We start from the raw sequence: 20,941 nt of genomic DNA, 5'->3' as shown, positions 1-20,941 counted from the left end.
CAGCTTCAAACAGAGCTGATTTGCTTCTCTGGAAGAAACAAGTAGGCTATTCCATGAACCAGGAAGTTCTTGATCCAAAGTTCAAATTAGCCAGACTCTCTAGTTCAGGGAGGCAACTCCCCTCCACAGCACATTGGCCATACAGTGGCATGTCAGACCATGTTGCTCAGCACATGGGCAGCACTGTTTGCTACTGTTATGTCTGATCAAGTACAACCCTTGCCTAACCCCTTGGTTTGCCTCACATCCAAATCTACACAGACGCTGAGAGTTTTATGGAGCAGGGGCAAAGAAAGTTGCCTAACCCTTCTATGGTCTTAGGATGGTCATTCTTCCCCCTGCCACATTTCTCTATCTACACTCTGGAATTCAATTAACACACCTGGCAGGACTATTATAAGAAGAACAAAAGGGCTAAAGGGCTAGTCATGCTCTAAGCCTAACCTACCTTACAGGATTGTTGAGAGGATAAAATGGAGGAGTTAATGCTGTAAACCAGTGGTCCCCAACCGTTTTATCACCAGGGACCACTCAACGCTTGACAATTTTACTGAGGCCCGTGGGGGGGGGGTAGTTTACTCCTCTACTCTCAACCACTGCCCTAACGCTCTCTGGTCACTATGGTAATGTTTAAACATCCCTTCCAAATAAGATACAGACACGCCACAACAATGAACATAAGGGACATTTTATTTTCATGGAAATTTTAACTCATGACAATGACAAATCAATGGGAACCCTGAGCTTGTTTCTCTGCAATGAGATGGTACCATCTGGGAGTGATGGGAGACAATGACACCCGAAGTGTGTTGTAAAGGGCCGGAGGGGGTGGAGAAGGCGTCCTTTGTGGCCCACCTCCAATTAGTCGACAGACCACATGTGGTCCGCGGCCCACAGGTTGGAGATCGCTACTGTAAACCACTCTGAATCCACATTGGGGAACAAGGTAGAGCACAAATTAAGTAAATGAAAGAGATGGTTATGTTTTCTAACTTTATTGCTATGTGTTAACTTTTTTTTTCTTGGTCAAATTTTTGTCTTGTGTGTGTTTTTTTTTAATCTGCTCTTTCAAAACGATGATAAATAGTAACTGGTAGTGAGATATTAGGATGGAAGTCACAAATCAATTTGTGAGCTATGTAAACAAAAGGATCATTTTGCTGAAAGCCACAGCAGTACATTTTTCGAGATGCAACATTGTTTTTACTAGTGTGGTATGATAGTTAGGATCCCCTCTACACAACTACATCAAGCATACTGAAAAGGCAGCCTTCCTTATAAGCAGTATAATCACATACAGCTGCTCTGCTATCTCATCACCCCCAAAGATACACTCACTATATCAGTGTATAAACTGTGCCTTGCCCTAGATGGAACATTTGACCACAATGATCTACCAGTGGGTCTCCTAAATTGCATGTTTCTGATTAACAGTAGACAATATACATTTTATAACCATGCAAATGCAAACAAAGATGAAAAAGAACTGGCAGGATCATGGGATACGTTCTATAGCCTTATTGAGTTGTGTGGCTGAGATTTACCCTTTAATCCAGTGTGGTTCTCTGTGCCTTGCATTTCCTAGCTATTGCATAAACTGCCTTGCTAGAGAGAACAAATCCGTGAGGTCATAAAGATTTTTCAGAGCGGAAATATTTTTTTTGGCACAGATCGGATCACACCAGGTATCAAGTGTTTCAAAGACAGAAGTCCAAAAATTCCCCAGGGAAGTCTCCATTCCCATCTCAAATAGCAATGGATTACACCATCTCACTCCAGTTCAGTAACAAACTCAAATGCCCTTTAAAACAATTTATTAATATGCAGCGTAGCTCTTCAACTTTAGAGAAAGCCCTCCCCATGAGTGGAAAAATATTTTAAATTCACTTCCATAAAGGTTTCTCAGTTACTCTATAACACTATAACTCTGTTTGTCTGGAACACATAACAAAGACTCAAACAGAAAATCATAGTTGGACTATTTTACTAATGTGCAGTTCCCCTCATAAAAATTTAGTTTATAAATTTATTCAAATGAAAGATTTAAAAAAATGACTCCACTTGTCATCTGTACCAAAAGTGCCCAATTAGTGTAGTTTCAGGGGAATAATATTAATCTAGCATAGACTGGAGAGGCACCATTAATTTAGGTTCATATATACTGAATGCAATTTTCATGTCACATTGAAACACGGATGGACATCTTAACTATTCTTGTGTAATGGACTGATATGAAACATGACTCGGAAAAAAATCAATAATCATGTGTTACACTCAGAACCACCAAAGCCAGAGAGTCTTAAAACTGATTTAATTGGAGTATATGAGTCAGCAGTACACAGGGTTGGGGCCAAAATGTCACCTGGTCCCCCAGTTTCCAGCCAAGGGATGAATGAGAAGTAAAGAAGGAATCCGCTTGAAAGATGACAAATCCTACTCCCCTCTTCTCAGAATGTCTAGCCGAAGGTCTGAACTGGGGACTCCTACTGCCAAAATCAGCATTCTAACCATTGCACCATACAATGGCAGTACGTCCTCAAATATCCCAGTACTTATCAGGTATGAAAAAATAAAAAGTTGCAATTACCAGAATTCTTAACCGAAATGTCCTATCCATTCAAAAATATTGCCAAGCTGTAAATTGCACCCTTCCCATTTGCCTCACATAGATTTGGTTGCTAAGCAGCTTTCCACAAACATTTCCAAACTCAAAAAAACTGCTACTGAATACATTATTAAGCTACCCCCTCTTTTTTTGTTCTTTGAATTAGACCTAATATTGTCTTCCAGAATTATTTAAAGAGCCCCTCCTAACATTCCCAAAGCAAAAATCTCAAAAATATGTTTTATTGTGGAGCACAGTATATATGTGTTGTCTGAACAGTGGTACTTTACATACACTGGGATAACATTGGCTGGCCAAGCACATTTTCAGATAGAAGCCATCTAGTAACTCTGGTCCCCAGGAGACTTCCAGGTCCCCCAACCTGAATGCCACAGAACCATTTTGCAAAATCATCTGATTTGCATCTTTGTTAAAACAATTGTAGAAGAAGAGTTGGTTCTTTTATGCACTTTTCTCTACCTGAAGGAGTCTCAAAGCAGCTTACAATCACCTTCCCTCTCCCCACAATAGACACCCTATGAGGGAGGGGGGCTGAGAGAACCCTGATATTACTGCTCAGTCAGAACAGCTTTATCAGTGAGAACCCAAGGTCACCCAGCTGGTTACATGTGGAGGAGCGCATAATCAAACCCGGCTTGCCAGATTAGAAGTCAGCATTCCTAACCACTACACCAAACTGGCAGAACTGTCCATGTCCCACTCATACACTGACCAGCAGTATAAAAATCATTATTCTTAATAGAAGCACTTCCTGTAATAACAAATTCCAGTTAGTTTCATTTGCAATGGGCATGGTACAATCCTGTACAGGAGTCCAAACAGCACATTTCTATGGGGTTCTCATATTTCAAGGACTGTTTGTGTGTTGTTGGAAAGAAATGTTATTTGGATAGCATCTGAAAATTTGTTTAGGTGGAACACAATCTTGCTGACAGGCAAGTGAATTCCCTTTCATGTGATAGGCAAAGGTTAATGTGGGCCAGTGCAAAGTCCCAACTAGGTTTGCCAGCATCCAGGCAGGGACTGAAAATTTGGGATTAAGATTGATCTCCAGATGACAGAGTTCAGCTCTGCTGAAGAAAATAGTTGATCTGGAAAGTGGACTCTGTGGCAATTAGACCTTCCTCTGATCCTTCCTCTCCTTTGGGGTTCAGCACCAAATCCTGGCAACCCTAGTCCCAACAATTATTTTAACACCGGAAAATACAGGTCTAAATATATTCATAATAAAGAAGCAAGCACATCGGAACATGTGCAGATTTTCGTCCACTACTAACTCAAACCAGTGGTGCCCGGAGGCTCCCTAACCTACCAATGCCTGCGCACAGATTTCACAGGCACTTTTGACCGGCAAGGAGCCATTACACCCAGGCATGTATACACGTGTAAAGGGTAGGCGTCGTCTCCAGACGGGGACGTTAACGAAACCGCATTCAAGGAAAGGTTTTGACTTTGAGCGACTCCCCGGAAGCCCGTTTCGTTTTGTCCTTTCTTCACCGCAGGGCCGGTTTCTCTTCTGCCTCGTTACAAGACCGATTAAGAGACTGCAGCGAGACACCTCCCCCCCCCCCGACCAAGCCCTGCCTGTGGTCATACCCCGCCCCCCCCCCCCAGTCGAGCGCCGCCAGACTGCAAAACCACTCAGGCAACACGCTGCCCAGAAGTGAGCAAAAATGTATTTGCGGCGGGAGGAGGAGAAGGCTCCGCGCTTGGGGAGCCGCTCCATGCCGCGCCCGGAAAGTGAATTAAAGGGGGGAGGGGGAGGCGAGGCACCGCACGAGGCGTCGCAGTTTCCATGCGCGGTAAGAGGGGAGGGGGAGCGGCCACCGCCTCCATTCGCTACGTGCGGAGCTGAGAGTCTGCACGGGCAGCCGGCGGAGGCGAGCGGCAGAGTGAATCGTTGTCAGGGCGGGCGGGCGGGCGGGCAAGGGGAGGGGCGGCCTGTGCGCGCGCGGGAAGCAGCTGCTCGGGCGAAGGTGCCGCTCGCGCAGTGAAGCCGAGTCGATGAGGGCGAAAAGCAGGTGGCGAACGCCTCAGCCCGCGCCAGGAAGATAACGCAGCTTTTCGGCTGCTGCCAGACCGCCTGCGTGTTCATAGACGTCCTGTTATGATCGTCTCATAAACACGCCGTTTCCGCAGGATCGGGGGGGGGGGGGGGAGGAGAGAGAGAGAAGCCCTTCCTTGGTGATTCTTTGCAGTGGCATGCAACGCCGTCCGCAGACGAGAGAAGGGCTCTCGCCTGCCAGACAGCATTTCGGGTCTAGACACAGACAGGTAGCGCACTCTCTTGTATACGGGAAGGTAGAAAATACCGGCTTTGTCCTTGGAAATCACTGTTACTGATTTACGCCTACCGTCTCCAGGGCCATCCCCACTGTGTAGATATCCGCTTTCCCCTAAAGTTGTTTTGAGAGTGCAAATTAACTACCAGTAGCTACACCTTTTTCACAGTTTTTCTTTTGTGAAAAGCAACTATTGAGTATATATGGCCATTCCACATTAACATGACACGTACCGTTTTCTTCCCAAATGGTCATACATTTCATTAGCTCAGGGGCGTGGGGGGAGGGGGTTCAATGAAATCAAGCTGCCAATGGAAGCAGAAAAAAATTATGTATACACATTTCCTCCCCTTAAAGGGTGGCAGAGTTTCTTGACTTCAAAGAGAGGAATAAATGGGATCTCAGTTTGCAGAGCATATTTGCTGTTCATACATTTCCCAAATATTTGTAGCTGTAATATATAAAGGGTCTAATTCCCCCCTCAAAAAATCGTAAATGCTTCTCCAGCAGTGAACTGGCACAGAAAATGTCTTGGAAGCACATCACTTTCGTCTGACTTGTAAAAGCTATGTAGGAAGAGAAATTTTTGGTGCTATTAGAGAGCAAAACATTGTGATTACTCCCCCCCCCCCCCATAAGTGGCCACCATTTGGATATTTTGCCTTGTTCTGGTCTGCTGAAATATAGCATTGTGCCCATATAGCCTTTTGTCTTTGCAGCTCACAGCTGTTGAGATACTGATCTGTATACAGCCACTTCCTGGGAATGTGTGGAATTGTCCTGATATAACCTTGGCCTTTGGAGGAAAATGCTGATTGTGCTTGCACTTTAGATTTTTTTTCATGATATCATTGGACACAGACTGTTGTCATTCAAAGCAAACCTAGTCTTGGATTATAATGTTTGCTATAAAAAACTTAAGTTCATATATGTCCGTACAATCTGCATTCATAATGGTTCCTTAAATAGGTAGAAAAACAGTATTAGGGACTAGTTTATGGGTTTTGAAATATGTTGGAAAGAAAAGGTCAAATATAAGAATAGAATCAGTCAGACAACCCACTATTATGTCTCCTAACAGTAGCCAAATTCAGGGACTTCAATAAATTTTAAGAATGACTCAGTTCCTTGTTGCTCACTCTCACAGTCTGAATTACTAAAGTAATAGATATAATTGTTTAAGTATTAGGAACAATGTCCTAAACATCCTGCAAAATAGTTGTTGATAAATATTTTAAAATCTTCCTACCTCTCTAGAGCCATTGCAGAGACATGTTCAAATTCTTAAAAGGTGACTAAAGTCTTGTGGTTGAGCAAAATACTTTAGTCCGACTTTCTAAACCGGTGTTTTGTGATCCCTGGGGCTCTGCAACGGCCCCAGAAAGGTGTTGCCAATTGGATGGGAATTAATTAATTTTAAAATATATATTTTAATTTAAAGGTGTATCAAGTGATATGCTCATATATATGTTGACCTACTTCCCCTCCCCCAGATCTACAGACCTTGCCTTGACTCTACATACCAGATCTACAGGCCTTACCTTGACTCTTTAGTGAGATGGCAGAGGCTGACTCACTAATGTACTCCTCTTCTTACTCAAAACAGGCATGCATATCTTGGACCGTTTATGCACTGGGAACTTCACTGCCCCAGCTCCCATGCAGGAGCACAAATTGGGGGCGGATGAGGTGCACCAGTCCAAATGCTCCCCCATGTGGTTTCAGGAAGAGGTGGGGCAACCTGCCACGACTAAAACTCCAGCCTGCAGCCCGGTATGAAACCTCCAGTGCATAAATGGTCTTGGGGAGAACAGGACCTCCAGTAAGGTGCTATTAATTTCATCAACTCCTTTTCCTTCACATGCACAGAACTGTTAGGCATTACTAACAGCCCCCCCCCCCCAGCCATCTACAGTCCTGAAATATAGGGTCTTCAAGACACATTAATATCCCCGACTCTACCCTGTTAGAGCAATCCCAGTTATTTTTTGGTTCCTAGGAAATTTTTGAGGTTCCATCCTAGGTATTGCTTTCACTCTGGACAGACCCATCACATGCATCTTAATTTCCTAATCATATAAAACACATTGCTTTAGGGGCTATCATGTCAGCCATAGCACAAGGATACAATTATTCTATAAATCAGAACACTTAGTATTGCTCCCTTTCTCTGCCGCAATAGTACCTCTGTCTTCCTAATACTTCCCCTAACTGTCCAAGAAAGGCTCTTGGTACATCCTGCAGTACCTGTTTTATAAGGATTTGATTATGCATTGGTACTGAATGCCTTCTTTAAGATTTCATGTCTCTGAAGGAGTGACCAGTAATTAACCGGGAATATGCTGATACTTTTATCATATTAGTGACCTAATATTTTTATGAGAAAATCTATTAAGAAACTTTTAAAAGGCTGCAAAGTTCTGGACAATCGCCTAGAGCAAGCTTTCTCAACCAGGGTTTTGTGAAATATGACCATATACGGTCATGTTGACCCACCCACCCCTTCCAAACTGGCCAATGATGGGCATGGAGGGGTGGGAAGGGGAGGGGCTCTGGGTGGGTGTGTACACATATTCTGCACGATTGTGCCACTTCTGGGGTTTCTTGAATCCTGAAGAATGTTTCAGGGGTTTCTCAATGGTGAAAAAGTTGAGAAAGGCTGATTTAGAGTCTAGATAAGCCAATATTCATTGATGGTGCAAAGAAGAAGAAGAAGAAGAGTTGGTTCTTATATGCCGCTTTTCTCTACCCGAAGGAGGCTCAAAGCGGCTTACAGTCGCCTTCCCGTTCCTCTCCCCACAACAGACACCCTGTGGGGTGGGTGAGGCTGAGAGAGCCCTGATATCACTGCCCGGTCAGAACAGTTTTATCAGTGCCGTGGCGAGCCCAAGGTCACCCAGCTGGCTGCATGTGGGGGAGCGCAGAATTGAACCCGGCATGCCAGATTAGAAGACCGCACTCCTAACCACTATACCAAACTGGCTCTAGGAAAGGTTTCCTAGAGCAGTGGTCCCCAACCTTTTTATCACCGGGGACCACTCAACGCTTGACAATTTTACTGAGGCCCGGGGGGGGGGGGGGTAGTTTACTCCTCTACTCTCAACCACTGTCCTAACACTCTCTGATCGCTATGGTAATGTTTAAACATCCCTTCCAAATAAGATACAGACACGCCACAACAATGAACATAAGGAACATTTTATTTTCATGGAAATTTTAACTCATGACAATGACAAATCAATGGGAACCCTGAGCTTGTTTCTCTGCAACGATATAGTCCATCTGGGAGTGATGGGAGACAATGACACCCGAAGTGTGTTGTAAAGGGCCAGGGGGGGGGATGAAGTAAAGGGCCGGGGGGGGAGAAGGCGTCCTTCACAGCCCACCTCCAATTAGTCGATGGACCTCATGTGGTCCGCGGCCCACAGGTTGGGGATCGCTATCCTAGAGAATCCTTTTGTCTTCAGCTACATTTTGCCAAATACCAGTTGAGAAAAATTGTGCAAAAATGCAGAAGAGGAAAATAATAACCCTTAGGCTAGAATGCTCTTATCATTCTGCAAAAACAATACTAAGCAAGCCTACTCAGAAGTAATTCATGTCTATTCAGGGGGTCTTAATCTTTGGAAAATGTTCTTAGGTTAACGTTGCACAAAAATCGGAGCTTATTCTTGACTTCAACAGTCAGGCAGAGACTCCAACCAAACAATTCCTCTTTTCAACTATTTAAAGACACTGGTATGCCTTTAAATAGTTGAATATTAAATGTATTATTTAATAAATAAATAATAAATGTAAGTGGACTCAGATATAAGCTGTTCCTCTATTTCAGTATCATTGTGTGGCCATCAGGAACATTACTACTGTTGCAGAAGTATGTTTCCCATGTAGCTTCTCCAGTTAATCAATCATGGAAGTATTAGAAGTTTTACATTCCTGGTTCGCTGTGAGTTCCCTAACATGACCAGATAAAAATCTCATTCAATGATGAGGGAAAAACCAAGAGAAACATGCATCCTTTTTGTTATGGAGGAAAATGTAAAATATGGAATAAAACTCCTTGTCTCCACTTGCTTGAGTTCAAGTACCCAAATGAGGGAAGATATCACAAATAATTTTTCTTCTTCCTGCATCCTTAACCCTTGCAAAAAGGAAATCATCCATTTGGCAGCATTTTGAACAATGAACTTTTCTTCATATCAGAACCTCAGATCCATTGACTTTCCACACAATCTTAAGTTAATTTGATGCTTTGGGAAATTTTTTATCCTAGATGGCTAGAGATTAGGGGCCAGATCCTTAGACAGTGCAAATCAGTGCAGCTCCACTAACTTCAAAGACATCAACATTCCAAGTTCTGAATTCCATACAAATCTTCTATTAAGAGATCAAACTGTAACTGAAAATGTTACCACCAATGAGGATCCAACTATTCTGATGTGGTAAAAAACAAAAATCTTTGGAAATCTGATAGGCCTTGGCCTATTGTATGAGAGAGGGGTTGCTTATGTTCTGTATGGGATTGGGGGGGGGGGGCGGTCTTCTGAATAAAAATAACACTGGCTATGTCTGCATTTTAATATGCAGACCAAGAAGCTATAGGAGATTAGAATTTCCTAAAAATCATCATCTCATGACCCTCTCTACTTACAGACCAAAAATTCTATTTTGTTGTGATGCTTAATTATACTTCAGCACATATTATTTTGGCTAAGGAGAATAGTTAATCATTCTTAGTACTCATGTTCTCTAAAGATGTATAAAGAAATAATCACTAGTCTCTATATGCTGTTTTCTTATATGATTTTTTTGCACTGATTCCAGTCTACATAGTATAAAACAGCCAAATTTCTATCCCACCCAAATGTGTGAGAAACCATGCAAAAATGTAAGCAAGCTATACGAAACAGGTGTTACAGTCTGTCTTTCACCTAATGCACCAGAGCATGGCTCCATTGAAGGGGAATGTAGAGAAGAATGAAAACTGTAAATACATGTTCATTTTTAATACATTAGTCAGCTTGAATGTACTGCTGCTATGTGTCATTTATGCTATCAGCAGCCAGGGAGATGGAAGTCAAGTTGTAAAGAAATCAAGTTTGTGGGACTTTCATAAAGTCACAAGAGGGAGAGTAAATATTTGTTGTTCCTACAAGGTCATGAAGGTTTCCTTGCTACAGTTCTCTATTAGAAGTCATGAAATAGTTCTGGAGATAATAACCATTAAAGTAATTTATATAACTAACAGGTTGTATGTAGTGATACTCTGAAGGGTAAGATAATTGGTAGACATGGTTCTTCAAAGAGCATGTGTATGTTCCTCTGTTTGCTTTGCTTACTGAATCATTCAAGAATAATCAAAGATGGTGAGAACACTACCAATAAAAGTTATACGGCAATCTAGCAATTAACTCTTCAAGATACAGTTCAAAGAGTGACACTAGTGAACACTAGTTGCAGGAGGTTCAGCTCTTCAGTACAGATTGGCTTGAGCAAGGACAAAGCATTTCATTCTCAATTATCTCCATTCTCTTTGCGTATTTAAACTCTACCAACATGTTGTTCGGTCTTTTTCATTTTTTATTGCAATTCATTGTCATTTCGTTCCTACCATAGGCTTAAGCTGCTTTCATGTGATTTGAAAGAATTCATCCAAGTTATGCCACATATGCATCCATGTTATGGTACTGATTTATGTTAATTGCTTTGTATCAGCAATTACAATGTGTCTACAATGAGATAATTGAGATGAAATATAGTACACATCTCCTTTGATGCCCCATGTATGATATTTTTCATATGCTTTTGCGTCATGCAGACTAAAGATCTTGCATATTACAACAGGTGAAATGATAATTCCTATGATTTTAAAGCATGTCAGGTTCTATACCAGCAATCCAAAAGAGACTATTCCCCTGCAATGGAATGTTCAAAACTAAACAGACTCAGAGCTTCTGTCTAATTCTTGCCAACCACTTCCTTATCAGTATGAAGTCATGCTTCATGGTCAGTCCAATGTGTAGACACATTGTAATTACTGATACAAAGCAATTAAGATAAACAGTGCCATAACGTGGATGCATAAGTGGCATCACTGGGATGAATTTTTTCATATCACAGGAAGGCAGACAAGGGATTGCCACTTGACTGGAGGCGAAGCTTCCTTAATTCTCCTTGGCCACATGTCTCTATCAATTTTACTTATACCCCACCAGGTCAAGCTCTCAGTAAACACCTTGGACCTCTCAGCCTTCTCTCTCCGGGATGACATTCACCCAGCTCCCACTCCTGTCTTGCTCCTGTTGCTAGTCTTTGAGTCCTCTTGCAGTCACATGGCTGTGCAGGACTCCTGTCCTTTGGGTCCTCAGTCCTCCCTGCCACAGCTTCCTTTGAGTCCCAAGGACGTATGTCTCCTTGCCCCGAGTCCCTCGATCCCTACTGTGGCTGCAACGGACAGCAATAAGCTTCCTACTTTCCTGGACCCTCACAGCTCTATATTCCAGCTGTTTCTGCCACCACTCCCTTGGGTGCTACCTCCCCTCCACCCCAGCAGTCCCTTTGTCCTCTCTCAGGTCTACATTTTCTGGAGCTGTTGTGGCAGCCATAAGGTCCTCTAAGGTTGCTGCAACGCTCCTCCACTGCAGGGTGCCCTTGTGGGCTCAAGGCTGCTTCCATGGAGGGTCTGATGCTGGCTTTTGCCCCCACTTCTCTGACCCCTCACTTTCCCAGCTGTCACCCCTTCCTCCTTGCTACCTTTAATTCTCCCTTGGCTGACCTCCCTGATACCATGCTGGGCTAGATTACGTACTCTATCATCATCAGTGTTCTGCTTCAACCCCAGTCATTTGAACTCTCAAATTGGATCATAAAAGGCCTCTGGCTACCAACTAGGTGCCATGGGGCCATGTGGTTGGCCAGGCCAACTTTTCTTTCAGCTCAAGGTGGATCACAATAATTAAAACATCCCCTTTCTTGGGTTGCTAATATTCAGCCTGAGATGGCACATTACCCAAAGTAGGGCATATGGGAATAGGCACTCCTTCAAGTATGGTAGCCCCATACTTTAAAGGCCAACCCCATCAACGTGAATTGGCCCGAAAGTAAACTCAGAGCCAGTGTAGGGAGAACAAGACTGGAATTAGATGGTTCCTATAGCCAACTCTAATGAAAAATATTGTTTATTTTGTTTGTTGGATTTTTTTATAGTCTGCCTATCTTTAAACGTCCTGCGGCGTAAGGCCTTGTGGGGAGGAGTTAGGGCGGGACCCGTCCGGGATAAAAACTCGGAGAGGGCCACTCGGGAGCCAAGTGGCCAATTGGGAAGCGCGCGTAGCGTGCCTCCCTATAGGCCACTTCGCCCACTCCGGATTCCCTGCCCGCGCTCCGTCCCCATATGGTTCGCTGCCGGCAAAGCCCTGCTCCTTTGCCGGCAGCGAACCATCGCCTTGCCCAGACGTGCCCCCACCGCCCTGCTGCCTCCACGGATGACAGGCACTCCACCTGCTTGCCACGCCGCTTCCCCCCATCTCCGCTACCTCCACCGCTACAGCTGATGCCACGCCGGTCGCTCCCGCCACCTGCCAAACCGTTGCCACCAGCTGCCACGCCTGCCCAGAGCCACCACCGCCCTCAGCCGACGGCCGACTGCTGCCGTCCGCCCTGCTGCCGCCCTACAACAGGTCTGCCGCGACCCGACACGCCATCGCTGCCCCGCAAACGCTCCAACACGCGCCCGCGACTCCCCACACTCACAAAGCCCCGCGCCTCCACGGACCCACAACGCCCTGCCGGTCTTCTCTCCAGCACTCGCCCTCCTCCGCCTGCTGCCTCGCCCCAGTGCAGTCGCCGGTGGGAGGGGGGCAGAAGGCCCCGCTATCAGCCCACCGGAGCCCTTCAGCCTCCGAAGCCTTCCCGCCCAGACTTGCTTCTCTAGCGCCCATTTTATTTCAAGATAAAATGGGGTTTCTTTCTAGTACATAGATAAAAGTGGGACATTCAACAACATTCATTACAATTTTGAAGTCTAGAACCACCAGAAGAAACTGAAGCATATTAACATGAGACGTTAAAGAGTACCCAAAAAATAATTGGATCTTACCTACAATAAACTATACAAAGCAGTATGGACCACAATCCCTAATCATTTATCTAAGTTGAATTGATGTTCTCACCATTGTTCTACTGTTCTATTATACTGTTCTGTTATCACTGTATTGTTACTGTTTAGAACTACTGAGTTTTCTGTATTTTTTCCCGTTTTATGTAAGCTGCCCTGAGCCTCAGGGGAGGGTGGTATATAAATATAATTAAAAATAAGTAAGTTTGTGAACCAGTTTGTATAATACCATCCCATTACCTGTGCAGAAAAGCCCTATTGAACTAAGCCCAAATTTTGTATCGTTTACAGAATGTCTGGAGAATATGTGCTTTCCCGGTCTCCTAGAGAAGGGCATGTGGTAAAGTGGGAGCCACCACAGAGAAAGCATGTATGGACAGTTTTTGATTTTATTCATTTTCTGGTTGGCATCTACAGAAGGTCCTACTAACATGAACTGTTGTCATGGCAGAGCATAGAGGGAGAAAACTGGCATTTTTTAAAAAAATCTTCTGAATTTTCTATATAAACACAGCCAAAACTTACCTGAAAGGGCGGAATTGCCTCATTCAGCGGTGGTTTTGCACTCCTGGGGGATCTTTTGAGGGAGATGGGCCTATGTGTTCACCATCCCCCCTTTGGGGAGTCTAGGGGGGTTGAACCACAGCATCATATGGGCTGTCCCCAGCCCCTGCCCAGGTGTCAAATGGCACCACTGAGATCAGCCGCCTTGTGATACCACTAATATTGCCACTCCTGGGTTTTCCTCAGGAGCTGGGCTGTAGGACTTCTATCAAGCGATAGGCAGGCCTCTCCATAAGACCCCTTTTTACTGAGCCCTGGGTCTGCAATCCCTAACATGGGAAAAAATCCCTCTGACAGTTATCGTCAAGAAGAGCCCAATCTCTTTAAATGGATGATGTGCTTTCTATAGGAATAAACATCAGAAATGCAAGAAGTGAATGCCTAACTTTCCTCGCTCAGTTAAAACAGGGGGTTGTACACTGAATGGAGCCATGCAGAGGTTCATATGCAGTGTAAAAAGACTTCTTGTCCTGTGCACACACTCTTTGTTCAATCTAACTCTGCTTAAAAGGCCATTCTTTTGCATTGGCATCACCTCCTCTCTTTTTTTTCCTCTGAATGAAAAGGGGGATGAAATAATGATATAATTATTTATTTATTTTAAAACTCAGAACCAGCTGCGGCATGGAAAAGCCTGAAGGGAAACGTGAGAGCACACAGTTCTTTGTTAATGTTGCCTTGGCTCTAGAATATGGTAAATGAAACATTTAGCTTTGAGTGCCTCACATCTGGTCATATGGACTGCCGAAAGCTTTTTTAAGGTGGCTCCCTACATATGTCTGGCTCGTGCATGGAGCAAAGATTCCACCTGATGGAACCTCCTCCTATGCCTTCTTTGCTAATACTAATTCATAAATGCAGACTTAGAACCCTGTTTAGCTTTGGTGTTCACAGTCTGTCAAACTAAACCAGTTCACAGGAAGACTGCAAGGATAAATGCAATAACTTTCATAAAGCACATCATAGGATCCTGTCCCATCAGGATTAGATGGGAGTTTCTACACGTTTACCACTCTAGGCTCATGAGTCAGCAGAACTATTTCCACTGGGCAGGATGTGGTCCAAGATGACTTATACCCCATATCCAATTCAGGTGTGTTGAACACAGTCACGTGCTTTAGAAAGATTCTCTTCTTGTTAGAATATAGGCAGTTATTAAGCAGGTGAGGCTATTACAGCTAGGAGCAGCTTTGGTTCTCAAGTGCTGTCACGCAAAGGGCAAAACCTGCTATCTTTTTAAAAAGTAGTGACACCCAAGCTCTTACAGGTATGTGGAACTATGGAGCTCTTTGATCCATCCCCCCTCCCCCTTTTCCAAACACACACATGCAGACCCCTTCCCTCCTTACTTCCCTGCCCCCTCTCACTTCCCCAACCTACTCCCCAGTTGCTCCCCCCCCCTGACACACGCACAAACAGGAACACAGAGCCCACCACCCTCTCTCCTTACCTGTACTCCCAGGAGGCCCCAGCCTCCTCCAACCTGGAGGTCAGCACCTGTGTTGTGGCCTGTGTCCCAGCCCCTGGAGGCCTGGCCCCTGGGAGCTGTGCAGCCTCTGCCCCGTCCCCCAGAGGTCTCCAGGGCAGCACCTTGACTTTGGGCTGCTGCATGGCCTCTGCCTGTACTGGCCATCTCATTCCCTCCCTCATGGCTGGTATCCCAGCCTCCACCTCAAGCGGCTTCCTCCCTGCCTCCCTCCCTCCCAGTGCCCCAGCTTTTGCCTTCACCAGCTGCCTCTCTTTCTCCCTCCCTGTCTCTTCTGGCATGCTCCCTGGGGCAGGACTATGGATATCATGTCCGTACCCATTTCCGTCCCAGGAGGCACACCAGGAGATGCATTCCACATCAAAAACTGGGCTCATTCAAGGCCAAAATGCAGATTTAGTTTCCTACCTGAACAGCTTTACCTTTACCTTCTCCCCTTTAGGTGTCACTCACTGTTAAGAGGGAAGATGCTGCATTTGGGTAACAGAACTGTGGTGTCAGCAGTACTATTTGTCAGAAATGAGAGATTCCTAATAATTATATTTGCCCCATTTCTGCCCCAAATTGTTTCCAAAGGGTCTACAACAGTAACTCTGGAGCTATCTTTTTATTTTCTATCACAGCTATCATGCAAGATAGATTAGGCTAAGAGACAAAGTAATTGGCCCAAGAATACCTGATGGGCAATGACCAAAACACAGTGCTCTATCCACTGATGCCTGTCTCTTACGGATGTAATGCCAATTTGCAGACTCCCTGGATTCGTACATGAAATCACATAGAACTACTAAACGAAACAGAAACCACTGCCCAGAAAACAGTGTGCTTAAGGGACCGAAGAAGAAACAAAGTAGATGATGAGTTGTTCTGATGCTCCTATATTGATAACTGCAGGTTCTAATTCAGTAGTCAACATAGGTGATTTTCCCTCTTAGACTTGGCCATCAATGCCCACTTTCACCACAGTTTGAGAAAAGTAAATTTTGGATTTTGGGACAAATCAAAGTGGAACTTTACCTTTTTCTTCTGTGGAAGCATCATCTTTGGGCCTTGAAAGATATTTTTGAAACAAATGGGTACCTGATTTTTCTCTGGTGGGGCTTACTGCAGTTTCATGGCAGTTTGTAGCAAAAACACCCCCCTGCCTTAGCACCATTGCTCTAATCTACATTAGTCTCCCCCCCCCCACACACACACACACTGGTTTAAAGTACAAAACAAACAGGGAATCCAGCCACAGATTTCAGCAGCCCTGCAATTTTAGCCTGAGCATCACAGGATGATGTTGGGTTGTCTTGCAGAAGTTCCTTTTGTGATTTGGGGACATCACTGTTGAAACTTGATCTGTTATCTGAGGTCAAAGAAGGGAGAGCTGCTGATCTCAGTCCAAGAGCTGCCCCTTAGAATACCATGAGGGAGAACAAACAGATCTGCCAGGTGTGGTAGAAGTGGTTTGCATATACCTTCCCTGTACTTGAAGAAAACACTTCCCACTGTAATTAATGCCCTCTAAAACGATTTGCACCACACTCCTAATCGCCTCCAGGAAGATTCCTATCTATGACACCGAGCCAGCTCAGAAGTATCGTACTTAGCTACTGCTGTATTCTGCTACCCCTGCAGCACAAGTCATATAGCTGGACCACTGTGTATAGATTAGAAGCTGTTCCACCCTGAAACAAACTGCTAGTGCTGGGTGTAAACTGCACGGAGCTTTTATTCCAATCCCAGGTCGATTCAGTCCCTGCCCTCTACACAGAATGCGATTTCCGTTTGGATTTGGGGTGATTTAAATTTTCCTTCTGCAGCAAGGATTGATCCGGAGTGACCCTATATTGTGCGATATCTCAGAGTGCTTTTAACGCTCAATATTTTTCAAATCCGGATTGGGAATGCAAGCTCCGTGGTAGAGAACCTCTGATAGGTCACACCTGGTCATGTGACAAGCTTGCCTTAAAGGAGAAGCCCCTAATTTCTCTCAACTTCTGTCAGTCCTGGATTTTTTCTCCCTTTTCGATCCTCTCCCCCCCTCCAAGAAAAGAAAGTGGCTCCCTGCTTGGCTTCTCTCCCCCCCTTCAAGAAACGAAAGAGGCTTGGCTCCCCCCCCCCTTCTGAACTACCCTAACCACGTGCAGAAGACTTTCCTGTTTCAATGGGGGGGGGGAAGACCTGAGTTCAAAGCGATCTGGATTCAACAGGATTGACAATGGAATAAACAGTGCAGACTCTGCCCTGGTTCAAGAACAGTCTTCCTGGCCATGGGACCACCCACTAGATAAAGCTCAGTTTGAAACTGCCACGCCAGCCGGACATCTTCCATGCAAGTTTGATTGCTCCATCATGATACGATTTGAATTTGAGGGGAAAACCAGTGACTGAAAATGTGCAGTTTGTTTGGGAAAAGCAACAACTGATCTGTTTAGTATTGAAAGGCCAGGATAGTTGTGTGCAAAGCCTGACAATCACTTTTCTAGAGCAAATAGAGTAACTCTGGAGAAGTTTGGCTCAAATTTCACCTCTGCCATGAAGTCTTCACCCTCAGCCACCCATCTACAAAGGGCAACACTACTAACCTATTCCCCAGAGTCCATACAAGCATGAAAACAATAAAGTCTGTTGAGCATTTATGTTGCAAAGCACCCCTGATTCCTCCCAATGGTTAATGTGTATAGTAATGGTGTCCTTCCATCTTGTAGGTGTACTAATTGGGCCTCTCAGCCCACATGGCTCTTATCATCCAAGGTAAGGGATGGGAGAATTGGCTCATCATCAGAACCTGTGAGCCACAGAGTGGGAAGGGGAGTCAGCAGTGGTGAGGTAATCTTTTAACAAGAGCACATCCTGTTGGTTGGCCACCATCACCTGATCTCACTTAACCAAAAACTGGAATAGGGACTGGGAAAGAGAGACTAAGAGAGGAAGATGCACTAAAGGGCCTCTGCTTATTTGCACATGGGCAGCACTGCAGAAAGTGCTTGAACTGTGGCCATTGATTTGATGACTGTACGATTGTGCCAACTGATACAGATCTTGATTTGTGTTAAGATAAGCTAGTTTTTCTTCTTTCTGTGTTGCATGACTTTAGAGATACATTGTTGCTAACAGAAACATAACCTGAGAATTCTTTCAATAAACTTTATGTGCACACCTGCTCTGGGAACCCATGGAGTCAGTCCCAGACTCCTTGTCAGCATTCTATACATTTTAAAAGGATCAGATACACATTTTAGTATAATAACAACATAATCCCTTCTAAAAGAGCTGACAATGGCAGCATGAACAGGCCTGTGCACCACTTAGGGAGTCAGACCCAACTCCAGGATGAGGCACATCCGGTCCAATTATGTGGTGTGTGTAAAATGCATCAAGTCACAGCCAACGTATGAGGAATCAAGGAAGGAGCTTCCAAGGCAAGTGAGAACCAAAGGTGGCTTGCCATTGCCTTCCTCTGCAGAGTGCTGGCGGTCTCCCCTCCAAGTACCGACCCTGTTTAGATTCTGAGACTGGGCTATACCATGTCACCTTCCCTCCGATGATTTGATTATAGGAGAAAGGAAACAATACATTTGCCCCAGAATACTGAACTCTCCTCTGCCCTTTAACAGATGTCACATTCCCCTAGTTTTAAACTCAGCAGAGCAACCTTCCAGTCTTTTATGATGGAAGATTCCCAAAAGGACATGAAGGCTTCTAAAGATTTAAAGGAAATGTATACATATAGGATGAAATGACCCTACAGTTGTCACCATAAGTGGGAAATAGTAGTAGCCTCACAACATAGCAGAAGATGGGCCAGTGATTGAGGGAAATTGTGATAGTTCTCCAGGATCTCTAGGGTAAGACACAACCAATTGAAGTTGCACAGCACAGAACCAGGTAAGTGATGGCTGGTGTCTAAAGCAGGAAATCCAAATGGTACCCACATCTGCAGTATAGAAAGTAAATGAAACGGAAGGGGGGTAGCAACAGTCCAGTGGTGAAACACAAGCTCCGCACCGAGGAGGCCTCAAGTTCAATCCCAGGTCTCTCTAAAAAAGGCTCTCAGGAGCAGGAAGAATGTGCCTGCCTAAGACCCAGAACTGCAGACCACAGTGAGCTAGGTGGATCAGTTGTGTGATTGTCCACTGAACAATATTTGGATGGCACTTTGAATCTTTTGTCGAAGGAGGCCATTTCACTGCATAAGTCCCGGGTCCATCATACATTGTTGTTTCAGGGGAAGGGTTGGGTGCTGACCCTACGTTTTCTTCTGCTCATGCTGCTATACTTCCCCCTGGGAAGTCATGCAGAGAAAGGAAAACTTAGGGCCATTCCTGTAACTACCAGACACACCTGCTGCTCTTTTGCCCAGAACAAGCTACCTATCAACTGTTACGTGCTGGAAGGAGGAATCATTGATTCCAAGCCCCTAGCCTCTCAGTGGGGGAGCTGGAGATGCGGCCAGGTCCAGGTCCAGCAACTCCGAGCCGAGCCATTATTAACTCCCAGCCATTTCTTGGGCTCCTCTAAAGAACATTTCGCTTCCTGCCCCCTCCCCCAGTTCACTAAAGAATAATCACGATCCTGAAAAAACCTCCCTAAATTAGAGGGAATTGTGCGGGGGAGGACGGCACCAGCCGACATTTGTTTCAGCTAGATTTTCCTGTCTTAACAAGACGCTTTCAATGGAAGCTGTCGTGTCACAGGACTTAAGTCTTTTCTTTTAAAAAAGAATAATAATTCTTACGTGGAACAAATCCGTGCTCCTGGTGGGGCATTTGCAAGCACCGTGGCTACGACGCTTAAGGAAGCACACGCGCTCCCGTCACTGCAGGAAGGCGCAGATCCGGGAAAGGGAAAGGGCAAGGGGGGCCGGGTCTGCAAAGTACCGGGGCAGGGGGGTTCCAACGCAACCCTCTGCTCCCGGGCTCCCTGTGCAGGCGTCCTCCTCGCGCACGGTCCCCTCCCCGCCAGGGCGCCGTCCGAGCCGCTGGGGAAAGGCAACTCGGAGGGGACACCTTAAAACCGGCGGCTGCGGCTCCGCTCGGCCCGCGCCCGGCCTCCTTCGACGCTCCGGAGCAGCTGACTCGCTGGGCGGCTGCCAAGGCCGGTAACTGCCTGGATCACTGAGAGGCAACGTGCAGAATGACATGTAAACCTCCGCCGCCCTATGCTAATAGCCGTGGGAGGGGCCGCCTTTCCCCTCGCAGACCGGGAGGGGGGGGGAGGACGCGCGCTCCGGCGCCGCCGCCGGACGCTTCATTCATAAAAAAACGAGACGCCACTGCCCCCTAGTGGACGCGAGCCGCACTTGCCCGCCTCTCGCGGCGCCAGAGCTCGGCTGGGGCCTGATGGCCGGGCCGGAGGGAAGGCTCGCTCAGGAGGCAGGAAGCGGGGAGGCCGAGGAGGAAGAAGGGACCGCGCACTGCATTTAGTTATGGTTCAGTTGCAGACCGCCCCTCCCCGGTGACGGGGAGTTGGGTACATTTAAAACTATAAAAAACCTCATCATAATCATAAAATAACAATAAATTCCATGGCCCCCACAGTTTAGCTGGCGAGTCCAGTGCTTATGATGGTAAAATGTGCCCTAAACTAGTAGACATGGAGAAGAGGTATTAAACATATACTCGGGTTTGTGCACCCCCACGTTTCAGTCCCAGAAGGAGGCCAAGATCCCACATTTAAGCACTGTGGATTCACATGCTGCATGCTGGAATATGTGCGCTTGCCCCTATGTAAACACATGATGGAGAGCTAGCATCTGGCATAGATCCCTGGCATATATGTGATACATGTAACTTATAGGGGGAAAAGTTGCACTTGAAAGTTGTGAGTTCCTGCATGGTGCAGGGGGTTGGACGAGAGGACCATGGAGGTTCCTTCCA

At 45.5% G+C, this 20,941-nt stretch overlaps 1 long non-coding RNA gene across 1 annotated transcript in view; it reads right to left on the bottom strand.

The window, feature by feature from the left end:
* Nucleotides 1-19,878, bottom strand: part of LOC143838583 (uncharacterized) — a 48,643-nt gene extending 28,765 nt beyond the window's left edge. Inside the window, exon 1 of the long non-coding RNA XR_013231430.1 lies at nucleotides 19,801-19,878. This is a non-coding gene — a long non-coding RNA (uncharacterized LOC143838583). The remainder of the gene's footprint in view (nucleotides 1-19,800) is intronic.
* Nucleotides 19,879-20,941: the final 1,063 nt, after the last annotated feature.

The sequence above is a fragment of the Paroedura picta genome, chromosome 1 (assembly GCF_049243985.1).
Source record: "Paroedura picta isolate Pp20150507F chromosome 1, Ppicta_v3.0, whole genome shotgun sequence".
Lineage (NCBI taxonomy): Eukaryota > Metazoa > Chordata > Lepidosauria > Squamata > Gekkonidae > Paroedura > Paroedura picta.
Note: the sequence above shows the minus strand (reverse complement) of the source record. Positions and strands in the feature narration are given on the sequence as shown.